The sequence below is a fragment of the Mytilus galloprovincialis genome, chromosome 8 (assembly GCF_965363235.1).
Source record: "Mytilus galloprovincialis chromosome 8, xbMytGall1.hap1.1, whole genome shotgun sequence".
In the NCBI taxonomy this organism is placed as follows: domain Eukaryota; kingdom Metazoa; phylum Mollusca; class Bivalvia; order Mytilida; family Mytilidae; genus Mytilus; species Mytilus galloprovincialis.
The window spans coordinates 11,543,687-11,560,624 of NC_134845.1; positions in this window are offsets into that span (position 1 = coordinate 11,543,687).

Consider the following 16,938-nt stretch of genomic DNA (forward strand, 5'->3'; position numbering starts at 1 on the left):
TGAAGTTAAAATCAGCACTTTTAATTACATATGGACGCCATCACGAGTTGGTTGACCAATATGAAATATTTCTTCCACTGATGAAAAAACCGTCCTCTTTCCTCGAACGTGGCCTTCTAAATTAGACTTATCGCTGGGTTTGTAATTACACGAGCAGCATGACGGGTGGCACAAGTGGAGATGGATCTGCATATTCGAATGTATCACCTGAGATCGACCCGATTTATGATGACGACCGTGTTGTTTCTAAGTCTTTAGTTTCATATTTTGTGTTTTGTGTTTTGTGAATTGATGTTTTTCGTTTGGACTTTTTCTTTTTTCATGTCGTTTTCAATTTTTTTTCGCTAATATGTGTTTGAATGTCCTTTTCGCATGTCTTTTAGTTCAAGTTGAAAAATTAATTACTGCCCCACCAGGAAATTCATAACAATTCCGTATTTACTTTTAAGAAGTGTGTGATGTTTTCAACAAGGTCAAACATATGTTGCAATAGATATTAGTTTCTTTTTTAATCTTGTGTTAAGTAAAAAAAGAACTTTTTTTATTTTCTGATCCATTCAAATTTAGTATAAACTCTGAGGTTAAACAACAGTGTTGCATGCCGTGTAAAAGCCGTTTGTGCTAAGTTATATGCAGTTTACGTTTACGACTGCCACGTAACCTGACAATTTTCACCACGAATTCGATCTTTCCATTTCTAAATATATTTTATAGAACCTATACAAAATTTCTATCCTGATATCTTTGATGAATACTTTCGGAGCCATGAAAACGTGTTAGCATAATTCGTCATAAATAAGAAGATGTGGTATGAGTGCCAATGACATAATTATCAATTCAAGTCAAGATGTATGATAATTTAACAATTACAGGTCAAAGTACTGCATTTAACAATGAGCTTTGGCTCACACGGAACAGCAAGCTATAAAGAGCCCACAAATGACCAGTGTAAAACAATTCAAACAGAAAAACCAAGCATATATGTAGGAAAGACATTCAGCTGTATATCTTTAAAGGAAAATAAGTAATTTGGTTTGAAATGCAGAATAACTTTCACAGCAATGAACGACAGTTGATTTCGTTACACACGTATTACGGTTGCTATACATTGTTTGTTTTATATTTTTAATTTCCCAAATATAACACTCTGTAAATAATATGCTCGTGATGTAAATTCATAAAAACAAGTAGAAGACTACATTTTGATCCTATATTGTACCGTTGTAAAAAGTCAGCATTGCAATAATTTAAATCATAAACATATGTGGTAGAAATTGCTCTATCAAAATATATGATCAGCGCATCCCAGAAGCAATGACTACAATAACAATTTAACATATGCTGTTTGTATCAGTTATCATATGTTCTAAGTCTATATTGTTCTCGCTATACATTCCAATATCAATGTGTGACATGTTCAACTTCGATAAAAATTATAAATTTGTAATCATTACATCTGTCCAAATACGTACTGAAAGACATACCGCTGATCCAATCCTATAGTTTCTGTTGTTTACGAACCACAGCATGACTTTCGCATCGACTTCCTTGATATACATTATTTGATGCGACACACGTTTTTTTTATTTCAATCAACTCTTTTGTCATTTTTTTTATAACCTTGGGTATTATATTCCAAGTATTGTTTCATAAATAAATTGATTCATTTCAAGTAAAACAATATCCTACTCAAATACCATATAAGGTATGAAATGTAGGCCGTACGTTGTCTTTCAATGGAAAATTGTTTCACCTGTAATAATCCCACATTTTTTTTTTATAAATATTATCCAACAATCGATTATTTTGCAAATGAATATAAGAAGTAAGATATTCTGTCATTTTTGTCACTCGGCTTAATAATTGAACGATGCAAGATGGAGTGGGTCACATACTATGACAAAATTGTTTATGGAAACGGGGAATGTAAACGAGACAAAAACCCGTCCAACAGCAAAAATAGACTCCATGGCCACCCATGGGTCTTCAATACAATAGGAAAATCCCGCACCTGGAAGTTGCTTCGAAATGTCCCTTTAGGTTAATACCGTCATTGTTTCCTTTAATGTTCAGGTTTCTTTATTTTCAAAGATTTTGCGTTAGATTATCCTTCTGACAATTGATGGTAAATGATATAAAAATCTCTGGTCTTAAAACATGATGCTTTACTGTCATGTAAATCTAACTAAATGATACCTTCATAGTAAATGTTTATCATTTAAATCAAAAGAATCGTGTTATATTTTTTTGAAACTGATTTATGCATTTCTTATAATTAGTATTGTAATTATCACACACATTATGAGTGACATGATGTGCCAATAGAATAGCATGATATTTTTGTTAATGTTTCATGGTTGTTCATGTTGTTGTGTGTTTGTATTGAATCAAAACTCATGCAGTTTATTATTATGTAAATGTCCGTTACATGACAGCTGCCCCTAATGGAGGGGAATCGGATTACCCTTACGAAGCACATGATAATACCCCATGTTCTGGTGGGGTTCTTGTTGCTCAGTCTTTAGTGTTCTATGTTGTGTTATGTATTTTGTTGTTTGTCTTTTTTTCACCATGACGTAGTCAGCAGTTTATTTTCAAAGTTTATGTTTAAATAATTCGCTTATTGTCTTTCCTATGTTTTAAATAATAAATGGCAAAAGTTAGGAACAAAGTCATCTCTTCAGAAACTAGAAACATAAATTCAATGTCTTTGGTTAAGCTTAAGACGACCACCACCACAATATAAAGCAGCATATTGTCAAAATCATACTAAGAATTATCAAGTGTCTGACATAGAACTAGATGCTCCTTCGTTTCCGTCGGTTTTCAGTTAAAAAATAACAAATGGGGAAATCATATAAGTCCAACAAAGAAAGAACACAAAAACCAATCAACACAAAGCAGAAAAAATATTCATATACACACTACCCAGAAAATCAAAGGTTAAGCAGAAATATTTCTAGCAAAGTAATCGAGTTATCGAATAATAGATCTTATAGTCTGAAAAGTTGAACTGAAACATAAAATGATTTATGAGGAGATCAATCAATTTTAAACCTTTGAAGAATTCAGATTTATTTCCTTAATGCACAGCGTCTTGATACTGTATTTTCCCTACACGTTTTAGTCAATATTTACTTGATTAACGACGATGAATATGAGTAAACTCCAGTAAAATCATATTTGAAATACTTAGAGTTTCTGTACAGACCGCCTGTTCTTTTCTTTTATATAGTTCAAAGTTCTACTCAGTATTGCTCTTACAGATCAAGCTTTAAAAGGAAGATCATGGTACAATTTATCAATGGATTTTTATTTCAAATATCTAACTAGTTTTGATCTTAAAAAAGATTGTATCTATACCCTGGATTGATACATAAGCTGTTCTGCAACTGGTATACCTTTAGAGATTTATCCTGCGACCATTCCTCTCATCGTTGACGTCAATTTTATTTTAATATTATCAATAGTTCGTGGGAGATTATATATTTATCAAATCATTCATAGCATTCTGATAAAATACAGTTGTGAAATAGTAATCTGTTAAATAAGTGTTATCAGATAACTCATTATAGCATGATTACCAGTAGTTTATTTTATCACAATTCCTATTCGTTTGTAACAAGTTTTTTTTTATTCAATTGATATGTTTAATTTTTTCAAGCATTGCAATATTGGTTCATGAATTACATTAGGAGGTAAATTGTTATTAACGTGCGTTTATTAAAAGTTCTATTGGATAAAAAAAATAACATATACTGGTAGAGACTGTCCAGAAGTACTTTTCATTACTAAGTAATCCTTTATTTAAGTACGATCATCACTAAACAAAAACCGGACAACTCGAGGGCGATCTGAAAACGCCAAGCAATCGTCCTTAGAAGAGAGGCAAGAAATACTAAAGGGAGATTCAAAAACAGATTGACAATGATTATGCCAAAACTAAGTATCGAATGGCACACAACAGTATACACAACACAATATAAAAACACTGAGCAACATAAAACTCATATAAGTAATTATACACACAGGCTATCTTAATTTGATATGTTACATCCGAAGAAAAGTTTATGGGATATAGTTAAGACAATTGGAACATATCCGTATCCGTCTATGAAACAGATATTCTATTACGGTCAACCGGTCTGTGATGATGGCATTTAAATTTTCAAATTTTCAAATTGATGATTTTGACTCCAAAACTTGAACTCTTGGTTAAATGTCTTCCTTTCAAACACCAATCCTCTATCAAGGAAATCATGATAAAAAATGCAAGATGTAGTATAGCGTATCGACTTAGAAAAATACAGGCGCTGTATGGCTATTGTAAATGAAAAGTTTACAATTCGAAAGATGTAATCATCTCTTATATATTAGCGTTTTGTTCTTAGTCAACACCTGTTGTCAATTTCTAGACGTAAATCAAGATATGATTGTAGTTAGTTATTAAAGGTATCAAAAAGGTATAAAAGGTTATTCGTCTACACAAAACTCATCATATGAAACAGACTTGACTGTATCTGTTGTATCTTTTTTTTTAAAGATCGATGCATCAACCGCATTCCGCATTTATAGACTATTATGAAATACTAGTTAAGACAGATACCTTTATTTGTGATAAGAGTTGATCAGATCTCAAGGAACCACCAACCTAGTAGCCTTTTCAGTAGTAGTTTTGCATAAGTTATGTATGCACTCGAGTCTGAATAAAAAAGATAACAGACCAATAAAAAAAGAGAAATCCTATTATTTAGTTCATTGCATAACTCTGACAAAGTCTTCAATATTAAAAAAGCCTACCAAGACTTTGATGAATCTTTCCATAAAATTCATATGTGAACATTTATAATTAAAGATTAAATTGATTAAATTGATTTATCATGATAAATCAAACAAGATGAAATTCAAATAAAAGATAAAACAAAATAATTAGATTAAATGTAGAAGTTAATATAGTGAAGACAGTCGTTAGAAAAAATGCACATTGTTCTTCGACAGAAACCAAAATAATACCTTCTATATTCTCATCATTCAAACGATAATCGAACAAGTTTACGTTATATATGCCAGGATTATATTGAGACTGGTATGCTTCAAAAATGACTATTGAAGCCTTATGTCATTTATCTGTTCCTTACTTCGGGTAATGATTTATGTTTGGTCCTCTTTGGTTATACAAGATCGTCAACATTTGTACTACGTTTCGGATTGTCGACTATTTTTGCCATGAGCATTACTGGCTACACATCAGATGTCGAAATACGAATATGGTGCATGACAATTGATATTGTTAGTATTATTGTCATTGCTGTAGTATATTGAAAGTTAGGCTGGTCATCTCCCTTGTAACAAACGGGTATCACAGACACCTTTGTTGTCAAGTATATCTGTCAAAGTCAAACAGATGAAGGACAGAGAACCAGTCTAATTGAAAGTTAATCGAGAATGTAAATTTAATATAGAAATTGTCTACTTCAGGAATATATAATTTAAGCTGTATTTGGTAAGCCTTTTGAAATGTTTGGTGTTCAACGTTCTTCAACTTCATATTTAATTTGGTATTTTAAGCTGTTCTGATAGTTTCATGATTCCTATCAATGTCTATTGTTTAGCCGAAACGCGCAGAAAGCGAAAACTATCATAAGCCTGGTATTTCTAATGAGTATTCTTATTTAAATCGGTATCAAAAGATTCATTAGTATGTAACTGATTATTTGGGTGATCCGATTGACTGTGCTTAGGTCAGTATACGATAACTACACGTAAATAACTGTTGGAGCATCAGTGTGAAGAGACTGAATTTAAAAGCGATTAGATAGTGATAGCTGTATTATTGAGAATTCTAAGATGGCGGCTGCCCTACAAATTATACTTTGATATGAAATAGAAAAAAAAAAGAAAAGGTATTCTAGGTGGAAACTAACTAGCTGGATTTTTCTATTCACTTAGTGGTCAAAAGTATACATATGATGCATTTGAACAAGTTGTAGTAATACATACCAATTAATCATTCTGCAGAACTTTTACATGCCTACGTATATAAAACTATCAATACACCAAATCCGCGTTTACAGAAGTTTTTTTCAGATTGTGTTAATCATTCCATGCATATACCTTGATGTTTCAAATGTGATTGTTTCTTCCATTGTAATCTAGTATATAAATATTCTGCTTTCCAAACATTCTTCTCATGCGTTCTTAATGAAGGTTTAGACAAAAACCGGTTCAATATCAAACCTATTAGTACTTTAAACTAAGATTGACTACCACCGGGTCAGTTCTAGAGTTACTGGAATGTTATTCATTGCGATATAATCCAACAAGAATAACTTTAACTGATTTGATGTGAAACAATAGTCGAAAATCCAGATAACATGACGGATGACAAAAAACAAAACAAGGAAGACATGCACATAATAAATATACTCATTATTCTTCTGTTTTTTGTTAATAAGTGAAATGTGTTATGTATTAACAAAACAATAAATAATATCTCACTGTAATTGTTTAACAATGCTTTCTTAGTTTGAAAGTGTTGTTTTTATATTTACAACACTGTGTTGACACCTCTGTGCATGGGTAGAATCTCAGTCCATGAGGATATAATCATGTTAGTAGTCGGTAACTCGGTACTGACATATTTTAAAACACACATTTCTTAAATAGTCCGTTTATACAATATCAATATACTAAGGTTTTAACGCCAAAAGACAACATTGACCTTATATGGATTTGGCTATATTTTGAAGTCCTTTGTGATAATAAGGCTCTTCAACTGTGTCAGTTCTTATACCTTCTTGGCTTTCAAAAATTCGGCTTTGTGCGCTTCTAGTGAACGTAAATTCATAAAAATTTTATATTATAAAAAAAAACTGCCGCTGCTGGACAATTAGTCCCTGAGGATATCATCAACTAGGAAGTGAATATTTCAGTACTTACATAATTTTCAACTAACATTGCTTTAATTGTCGGTTTACAAGTTTATAAATTATAAAGAAACTAAGGTTTAGTTCCACTAGGCCTATGTTTTAAAGTAGAAAAATGTTGAGTCAGTCGAAATGGATAAACCGAGTCAAAATAAACATGTTCAATTTTGTACATGTCGTTGTCTTCCTCCATTTCACTACCAAAAAAAAAAAAAACTTCAATCTATTATCGTTTACAATTGTGCTTAGTTTGTAACAACTGTTGCTTATAAATACCAGGTAGACACGTTTTCGTAGTCAAAGCCTCGTGTGCAGGGGGTTGGGTAATCGTGATATGAGAAGTATGATGTAGTATAGGGTTATTTAGACATTTAGATTTCTGATGTTGTGCTTTTAAGGGAGACGGGCTTATATGAGTTCTTTTTTGTTTCCGAATCCCTATGTTTCCTATATTGTATCATTATCTTGTGCACTTTTTAAAATAAAATATTGTATAAACTAAATGTTGGTCTTTTCCTATGTCTTTTTTGTCTTTATCCAATTTATGTAACTTTTACTTTTTAAAATAAAATATTGTATAAACTAAATGTTGGTCTTTTCCTATGTCTTTTTTGTCTATATCCAATTTATGTAACATACAAATATTACTATCAATCATACTGATTTCGAATTATTTCATATAACAGCAATTCTCGAGTTGCTCTATAATCCACAAATATAATAGCATTAGAGTTTTATCACATTATTATTAACTTTAACATCGATATCGTGAGTAGTGGGTGGAATATACATTGACTAATCGGATTTAATTGTTAACTTTATTGGAAGCCGACAACAATGAAACAAAAACAGTCTACTAAGCGATATCATTGACAAATTTACAGCTGTATAAATCTCAGTTTGTCAGTTATATAGGTCTCTGCTGTATTAGCATACCTTTGAATAAAAGGCTATCTTGGGTATGCACCAATGAGATAGCAACACAAATATGCAATTTAACTCTTTATGTTGTATTTTAGTGCATAAGTTAAGTCCTTAACAATCCCTTACCTTACCAATTTGGAAGGTGGGAAATGGGAGTAAGGTTATGTTTATTGATTTGAGTTTTTTAGGCACTTCACCAAATGGAAATGCGGTTCAGGGAAATAGTTATTGACAACAATAAATCCATGTCGCTAGTAAAATGACATCAACGACCAACAAATTCCTTCTAACGTTGGCTCCTCTTCAAATACAGTAATGTTATACTTAAATAGTAAACACATTCAAGATATAAAGATCAAATAATCAAAGTACACATCCATGTCTACACTATAATTGACATTAATGATTATAAATTGGTGTGAGAGACGGATATGTGCATTTTATTTTAAGTCTCAGATGAAATATTTCTTTATATCTACATAAGCCACAGCGTGCACAAGCAAGAATAAAATGTTAAAACCTTAAAAAATTGTTTCCAGGCATTTTAAAGCAATTGTCTAAAGTTCCACTTTTTTCAGTTGCACCAATCGTGTTACTTATAATTATAAGTTACATCAGGTTAAATTCACCATTTTCTACATACAGAAACGCCTATACCAAGTCAAACATATGACAATTTTTTTATTTGTTTGATATGTTTGAGCTTTTGATGTTGCCAATTGATAAAGGACTTTCCGTTTTTAAGCTACATAGGAGTTTGGTATCTTTCTTTTTTCACTTTTAACACCTTGTTTAATATGTAGCAATTGTTTCATACTACGTGTCCTAATTTTTGCATATTAATGACAAATATCTTGTCAATAATCGTGCTAATGGTGTATAAGAAATTTTACACACAGCATCTAGTTAATTAATCATGTCATATATCAATTTAATCTTCCAGTTTTCAAATTCAATTTAACTAATATGTTTGAAACCTCGATGTAACCGAGTTACGGATTGTTTGATATCTTACATAACATTTACTCAGTTACTATAGGACATGCTTTCATTTCATTGAAATTTAAAAAACGATCCCGCATGTCGATGCGACAAACTAAAATTAAAATCAATGGCATGATTTAGTGAGATAGAAATCTTTATGACTAACAAGGAGTACAATTAACCCAATACTATAATATTGAGATATCGTTGTCTATCTTAAGCAGACGCCTTGAAACTACACTGATAACATTGCGTGGTAAATTGTTCTTTGTCAGTTTACTTAATTCTGTAGATTTCTATATTGGACAGATTGATCAAAGTATAGACGTTCTGTTAAACGTATTCTAATCAAAATTAATCAAACGTTCATATTAAGTTGCATTGCTATATCATTGTCATTTGTTTGCCGTTGTGTAATGTTTTTAATGTTGGTGCTTCGATAATAGTGCAGTCTATACATGTGATGTCTTTAAAGTTATTGATCACATTATCGTTACTATCTGTAACAATGTTTACCCAAATGCATCCTGGGGAGGAATGACAGACATAACCCCCATCTTTATATACATTATCAAAGAAAAAAAAAATGTAATACCTTAATCGACCGAATTCACTAACGCTGAATTCAACGACAGTTACGTCATTATACTTGTGATATTTTATGATTCATACATAGCATTTACATCGCAGTCAAAACTATTTGAAGGATGTCCATTTCGTCCTCAGTACACTAGTTTCACATTCACAGTATATCAAAGAAGAGGGACGAAAGATAACGGAGGGACAGTCAAACTCATAAATCGACAATAAACTGACAACGCCATGGCTAAAAATGAAAAGGAAAAACAGACAAACAATAGTACACATAACACAACATAGAAATCTAAAGAATAAACAACACTAAACCCACTAAAAACTAGATAGCTACAATAAAGGCAACAGTAGTATACCACTGTTTGAAAGAAAACAAATCCGGGTTACAAACTAAAACTGAGGGAAACACATCAAATGTAAGAGGAAAATAACAAAACAACAGAAACACTAAAGTGCCAAAAAAAAAAACCAAAGACATTGCAACACTCAGAAACGAACTATAAGATAACAATTGCCATTTTCCTGAATTGGTACAGGACATTTTAAGAAAAATAGTGGATTTAACTTGGTTGTGTGTTAATTTATATCAGTGAATATGTATGACTAAACCTACGGTCAATGCAGTATCGTTGTATAAACAAACAAACGAAAAACAATTATTGTACAAGGTCATGTTTTTCTCTGATTGTTTATGACGTCTTTACACTAAATCCATTGGATGTCGGATATGTACGGATTTATAATTTAGTCTTAGATGCATGATTTTTTAATTAGTTGTTAGTGGCTTTGAACTTGCTGTCAGTTAACTGCGAGTACTCTCAGATCTGTTCCTAAGAGTCTTTTTGTTGTTCAGATGTACAAGTACCCGGCCACGTCCACTTGTATGTTTGTCCACCTGATGAGTTAAGCCTTTTTCAACTGATTTTTATAGTTCGTTCTTATGTTGTACTGTTTTACCACTGTCCAAATTAAGGGGAGGGTTGGGATCCCGCTATCATGTTTAACCTCACTACATTATGTATGTTTGTGTCTGTCCCAAGTCAGAAGCCTGTAATTCAGTGGTTGTCGTTTGTTTATGTGTTTCATAATTGTTTTTCGTTCATTTTTTTTTAATAAATCAGGCCGTTAGTTTTTCTCGTTTGAATTGTTTTACATTGTCATTTCGGTGCCTTTTATAGCTGACTATGCGGTATGGGCTTTGCTCATTGTTGAATGTCGTACGGTGACCTATATTTGTTAATTTCTGTGTCATGTTGGTCTTTTGTGAGAGTTGTCTCATTGGCAATCATATCACATCTTCTTTTTTTTTTATATATTAAACTACATTGCGTGATAAAGAAGTGTAAATCAGGTAGTTGTATTCCCTTATATTACAGTATTGCTCATTTGATCGACGTCCATGTTACATCATCTTAAACATATTAATCATATCTGGACATATTTTAGTAATATTATATATAAGCACAGACTTTTTTGTTTCCCATCATATATTTAATGAATCTTCTTTGCCTACGAAACTTAGTTTACGCAGAATATATATTGTATATGCATGCTGAGGTATTTCAAAATAAAAGATGTTCAATTTTGGTCAAGAAATACTAGAATATCAATCGCATGAATCGGACTGCCTTCCACGGAATATATCATTACTTTATGGTATTTTTGTTCTTGCAGACATAACTTGTTGGTTTTCCTGTCTGAAATTTATGTTTGCGACAGCAAAATTTAGGATTTATTAGAGAAAATTATAAAATACATGTTTTTAATTCCAGTCGGCATGCCTGCCATGCAACTTCAATGAGTTAGTACATGAAATAAACGATTTTGACATCTCGTCCCGATTACACGACCATGATCGTGAAACAAAAATATGTTGTGCGTCTGGCGCACTTTTCATGTTTTACATTCATTATAAACACTAAAATTGAAAAAATATCATATATAAGACACCACCGTGAACAGCAATTTGACCACAAGAGATCGAAAAATTAAGCCAAATGCATCAAAGATCAACTTTGCCTTATGAGTAAAATTCGGTGATAAGTTATGTAGGAAACTATGCCTTTTACCGGACAAGAACTATAGACATCTATATTCTTATTCATTTTAATAATAGTGGTGACTATACACGTCCTACCATTGTTAATGGTGCTTCAGATCTTCCCATTATTTTCCCTAAAATTAAGTCCTATATAGAACTTATTAAAAGTATAAATTTTCAGGATTGATCATTTGAATTTAATGATTTTTCCCTATATTCGTTTATAATTAATATTGACAATATGTGTCGAAGCTAAAGTTCCAAGCCAGTTTGCTAACTCGACATGTGGGCATAAAATTTGTGCCACATCCTATTATTCTTTCTTGCTCATCAGTTTTTCTGTCTATCCATTTTAATTTTCAAAATTTGTATAAAGACTTAAAATCGTACAATATCATCATTGTAAGGGCAATAACACCTATAAGTAAAAATCGACGATTAAGTTGTAGAATGTACTTTGTTCATAATTGTTGCTGCAGACAGTGTCTCTCTGTCTCCTCAAGTTTCATCAAAATAGGAAAAACACTAGGGTTGGGCGCCCGCTAAGAATGTTTGGGATAAAATGTTGAATATGTTAATTGATGTTCGAAATAAAAAAGATTAGACTGCAGCTGACAACTCGACTTTTCAAAATGTCAGGGAAGACCGTTGAAATTAGGTACGGTCGATGTACCCGAAACAAGTCACAAATCTTAGTCCAATTAATCATTCATTTCAACATCTAACTATACAACTGGTCATCTAAACAATGCTCTGGCAAGTGTCCAGACTTTTGCTAAGGACATCAATTGTCTCCGCATCAAACTTCGAACTCCTTACTGATACACATATTCTCCGATGTAATAGGGCAACCTTAAACAAATTGACTTCTACCCAACGTGTCTCAATTGTATGACAGTAGCATAAAATCTTATTACATAGACAATGTATGAACAAAACAGATAGGAAATGGGCAAAAATGACAAAAATTAAGGTACAGCAGTCAGCATTGTGATATAATCTTGATCACCATAAAAAACAAACAACTATGTCAACAAAGAAAAACAAAATGACAACTGGGTGGTTGTCGTTTAGCTGTTCATCATTCATTTTGTATTGGTCTTTCACTTATTGTATTGTACACCTTGTTCTTTTGTTGTTCTGGTTGGTGGAGAGTTGACTACTACCTTGGCAATTCTACAACCATATTTTTATTTTTTTATTTAGGGAAATACTTCCTATAAGGAAAGGACTCATTACATTGACTGTGTTGACTTATTTGTAAATCTTTCTTAGCTGACCATTTTAAGTTTTTAAGTTTCTCTTTTGTAAGGAGTGAAAAAATCAACAAAACATTAGACAAATTCCAAAAAGGATAGATATTTATTGGTTGGAATTTTTCATTGAATCTAAAATAAATTCAGGTGTTGCATTTCTAATGGCTCTCCTCATACAATTGTATAACAAAGCACTGGATTTTCTAAATCTGATAAAAGAAAAGGCATATCTTTCAATATTTGATAAATTTTATTATAAACATATTCAACAAGGTGATAAACAAAGACTGAACACATGTTTAACAATAAAAGATCTGTATGACAAACTAACTAAAATTATTAAAATGAGAAAGCAAATGTCTTCCGTAAAAAAAACTAATACAAAGTGCAAAATGTGAACAATCAGCTGTAATGCTTTTTGATTTATAACAGTTGCAAAAATGATTGAATAATATCGTGTAGTCAAAATATATACTGCAATTTATAATGGTATCAATGAATAATGTATTAACAATGAATGTTTTTAATGAAAACTCCACATATTACATTTGGAAATAGAAAAACTGCAACTACTTAAATCCTAATCTACATAAGAAATGTATTAAATATATATCCCTGTATCAGAACATTTGGTTTTGTTTTGAACAATTGAAAATATAAAAACAAGGAAAATGCTTTCACCAAAACATTAAAACAAAGCTCCATAAAAGGATTTTGTTTAAATTTAATCTTTCATCAACATATTTTCAAAACTATGACATTAGTCTCCATGAACCTAATATACTCTAGTAAAACACCAAATGTAAAGAAATAGAAAGATGAGCTTGCACATATATGTATATGTGTATATAGAGAAACTACTGCCAATAGTACATACAAACTATAGGTTATGCTTACTGTCAATAGTACATACAAACTATAGGTTATGCTTACTGTCAATAGTACATACAAACTATAGGTTATGCTTACTGACAATAGTACATACAAACTATAGGTTATGCTTACTGACAATAGTACATACAAACTATAGGTTATGCTTACTGTCAATAGTACATACAAACTATAGGTTATGCTTTCTGCATTGTCTACAGAGTTTTACTCATTAGTGAAGTCCCAACACCATCTAATTGAATTAAAATGAAAACAAAAATAAACATAAGAAACATTAATATTTCAATACAAATTGTAATACATGTATAAGCTAAACTATTATTGGTATTTTATTACAAAAAGAGAAGGTGCAATAAGAGCTCGTGTTTGTCTTATTTTGCTTAAAATTCATACTTTAATTCAAAATTTGCATTTATTTTTGTATTATAATTAAAACACAAAACTCAACACAAATATGTTAGGAGCCAACTCATAAACACCATCATGAAATTATACAGACTATGTTTAAGGGATTTTATATGTTGCTTAAATTTTATATTATGAGCTTTCTAATTTTTGGCCTGGAGCATACATAAGGCAATGTTATTCCAGCATTACATGCTTCCCTCGTGGAAATTAAATAATTTATATGTTTTTTAATCAGGTTTTAACATCTATACAGCAAAATTGTAATAAAATTTTTTGACTTGGCTAATTAGTAAAGCCTTTTTGTTACTGCCCTACATGACAATGACATAAACTACAGTACATATATTGTAAAAGAGGGACAAAAGATACAATAGGACAGTCAAGCAAGTAAGAAAGTCCTTAATGCACCTCCTCCATTCTCTAAACTAATTCTACACTAAAATGCTAATATAACAACTAAATTTATCAACTAACCCAACTAGCATGCATGCATATGAAACAAAGCAAACAAGGAAAAGGAATAAGAAATTAATAGACTTGTCACCTTGGTGGAATAGAAAGACATAGTTTTAATACAATAACCAACCTTTAATAGCCATCATAAATTATTTCAACATTATAATAATGGATGATAAAAGATCTAATGTAAAACATGATCTAATATTATAATATTAATTATGTAAAATAACGCCAAATTGCCTGTAAACCCTATTAACCTATGCTTCAAATAATTTATATATAAACTGTAAATTTACTAAACCTAGGTAAAGAACAAGACTAACTATTTGCCTTGTATTCATATAACTTAACTAAAAACTCAAAAAAAACCTCAAAACTAACTTATTAATCCAAAAATATTTCAGATAAGACACCTTTATTATGAGCCATAAAAGTTTAAAAGTACAATAAATTGCAAAATCTGAAATAACCTGAGTGACAACAATATTTAAAATATGAGTGATATAATTTGTTTTAAATGCACGTTTTTCTTTCTTACTTCACATCTTCATAGTTTCTCAACAATAACCTTTAATATTGTACAATATGAAGAATGTACCTAATGTGTTCGTTTCTTTTGGGTTCCATTGGTTCGCAGAGAAAATTGCATTATCTAACATAACAAATGCCTATTTACTAAAAATTCCCTTTAAAAAATTATAAACAACTCAGATCATCATATCTTGAAAATATAAACAATTCAGCAAGTCCTGATTTTACATCATTCCTATAACAATAAAGTGTTAAGCAAACAATAAAAGCACCATTTTACAAGCATCCTCCTATATCAATAAAAACAATTTAGTGAGCCCTGATTTTACATCCTCCTACAACAACTGTTAATTGACCTATGAAAGCAAAATATATCCCCTCTAAAACAATAAACTATATACATGTATATAATAAAGTGAAAGCAATAAAGCACAAGAATATGTAATACATCAATAAAATGTACATCACATTAAACATGATCATTTCTATAAAAGAAACAAAATGTAAAGATAAAACACTTTTCACAATAAAACTTGTAAATGTGATTGTAAAACATGAACCATTCTCATTGGCCTTCTATCCTTTAACATAATAATTCAAATAGCCATACACATTTGAATGACATACGCAAATATTTTTTCTGAATGTGTCTTTCTGATACTAACACAAGCCGACTTTTTTATCCCAACATTTACACATCAAACTTTTAGGCTTTTTAATGTTTCAAATAACAACCCTGACTGTGCTTCTTTACAATACTTAGTCTAAACCTCATAAACATGATTACATTTACATATTCAGTTACATTTAAGACAAACTATATATCAATTGCTTCAATAATATTCATATCAGTGAAAAATACTGGACACACTATGTTTAATTTACTCCCCAAACAATCAACTGGTCAAACAGGGAAAAGAATAACATTGCAAACAGACAAATAAAATGGAAAATAAAGCTTTAAAATTTCGTAAATGGGAGGTACCAGATATCTAAGGTATCGACAACACTCCCATCTACTTAGAACCAGTTTCTTACAGGCAAAAAAAGATTTCAATCAGTGATCTGAAGGATAAAATATGGTTGATGAAAGACATGTGTCGCCATTTGTCTCAAAATATACTAGTCAACAAAAGAAACGATACACCACTTTGATCAAAAATAATATTTCACCGTTTACTAGAAAACAATTAAAAATAGATAGAATATGTTATTTTAATGTTCTATGGGACAAAGTAAAATAAAAAACGTTCCAGACAGTTCCTGGACAGAATATGGACGGATCAAAGTCAGTATCAGGCATTTCAGTTTCCGGAATGAAATAGCGAGTATGACCACCTCTCTCATCAGCTACCACAGCTTCACACCTAAGAGGCACAGATTCAACCAAAGTCTTAATGTTGGATTGGGGGATAATAACTCCTGTTTGAAAGCTTTGTATCATTTCCAGTGGATTTTGCTTTATGAAAAAAGGTCTGCCAATTTGATCCCATAAATGTTCTATAGGAGAGAGATAGGGAGACAATGCTGGCCAAGGGAGAACTCAAAAATGGTTTTGCTCAAGATAGTCCAAACAGGTCCATGCCACGTGACATCTAGCATTATCTTGTTAGAAAACGTGGTTAAAACCGCATTGTTGAACGGCTTCCCTATCTCTCAAATCGTTCAAGTTAACATCAACAATGTTTAACTATGTACACCCGTTGTGACATATTCTCACACATACCACCGAGCTTCAGTCCTCCAAAATGGTTGCAGAAGTGTAAAAGATGTGACTTTGCATGGGGTCCGCTGCTACAGGATCTATAATTTGTTGAGCAGGATTGCCTAAGACAAATCATCAAGTCTTGATATTGGTATTCCTGCCCCATGAAAATGTTTTGCGATGTCAGTGTACATCATCCCAGATCTGACCATAACAACA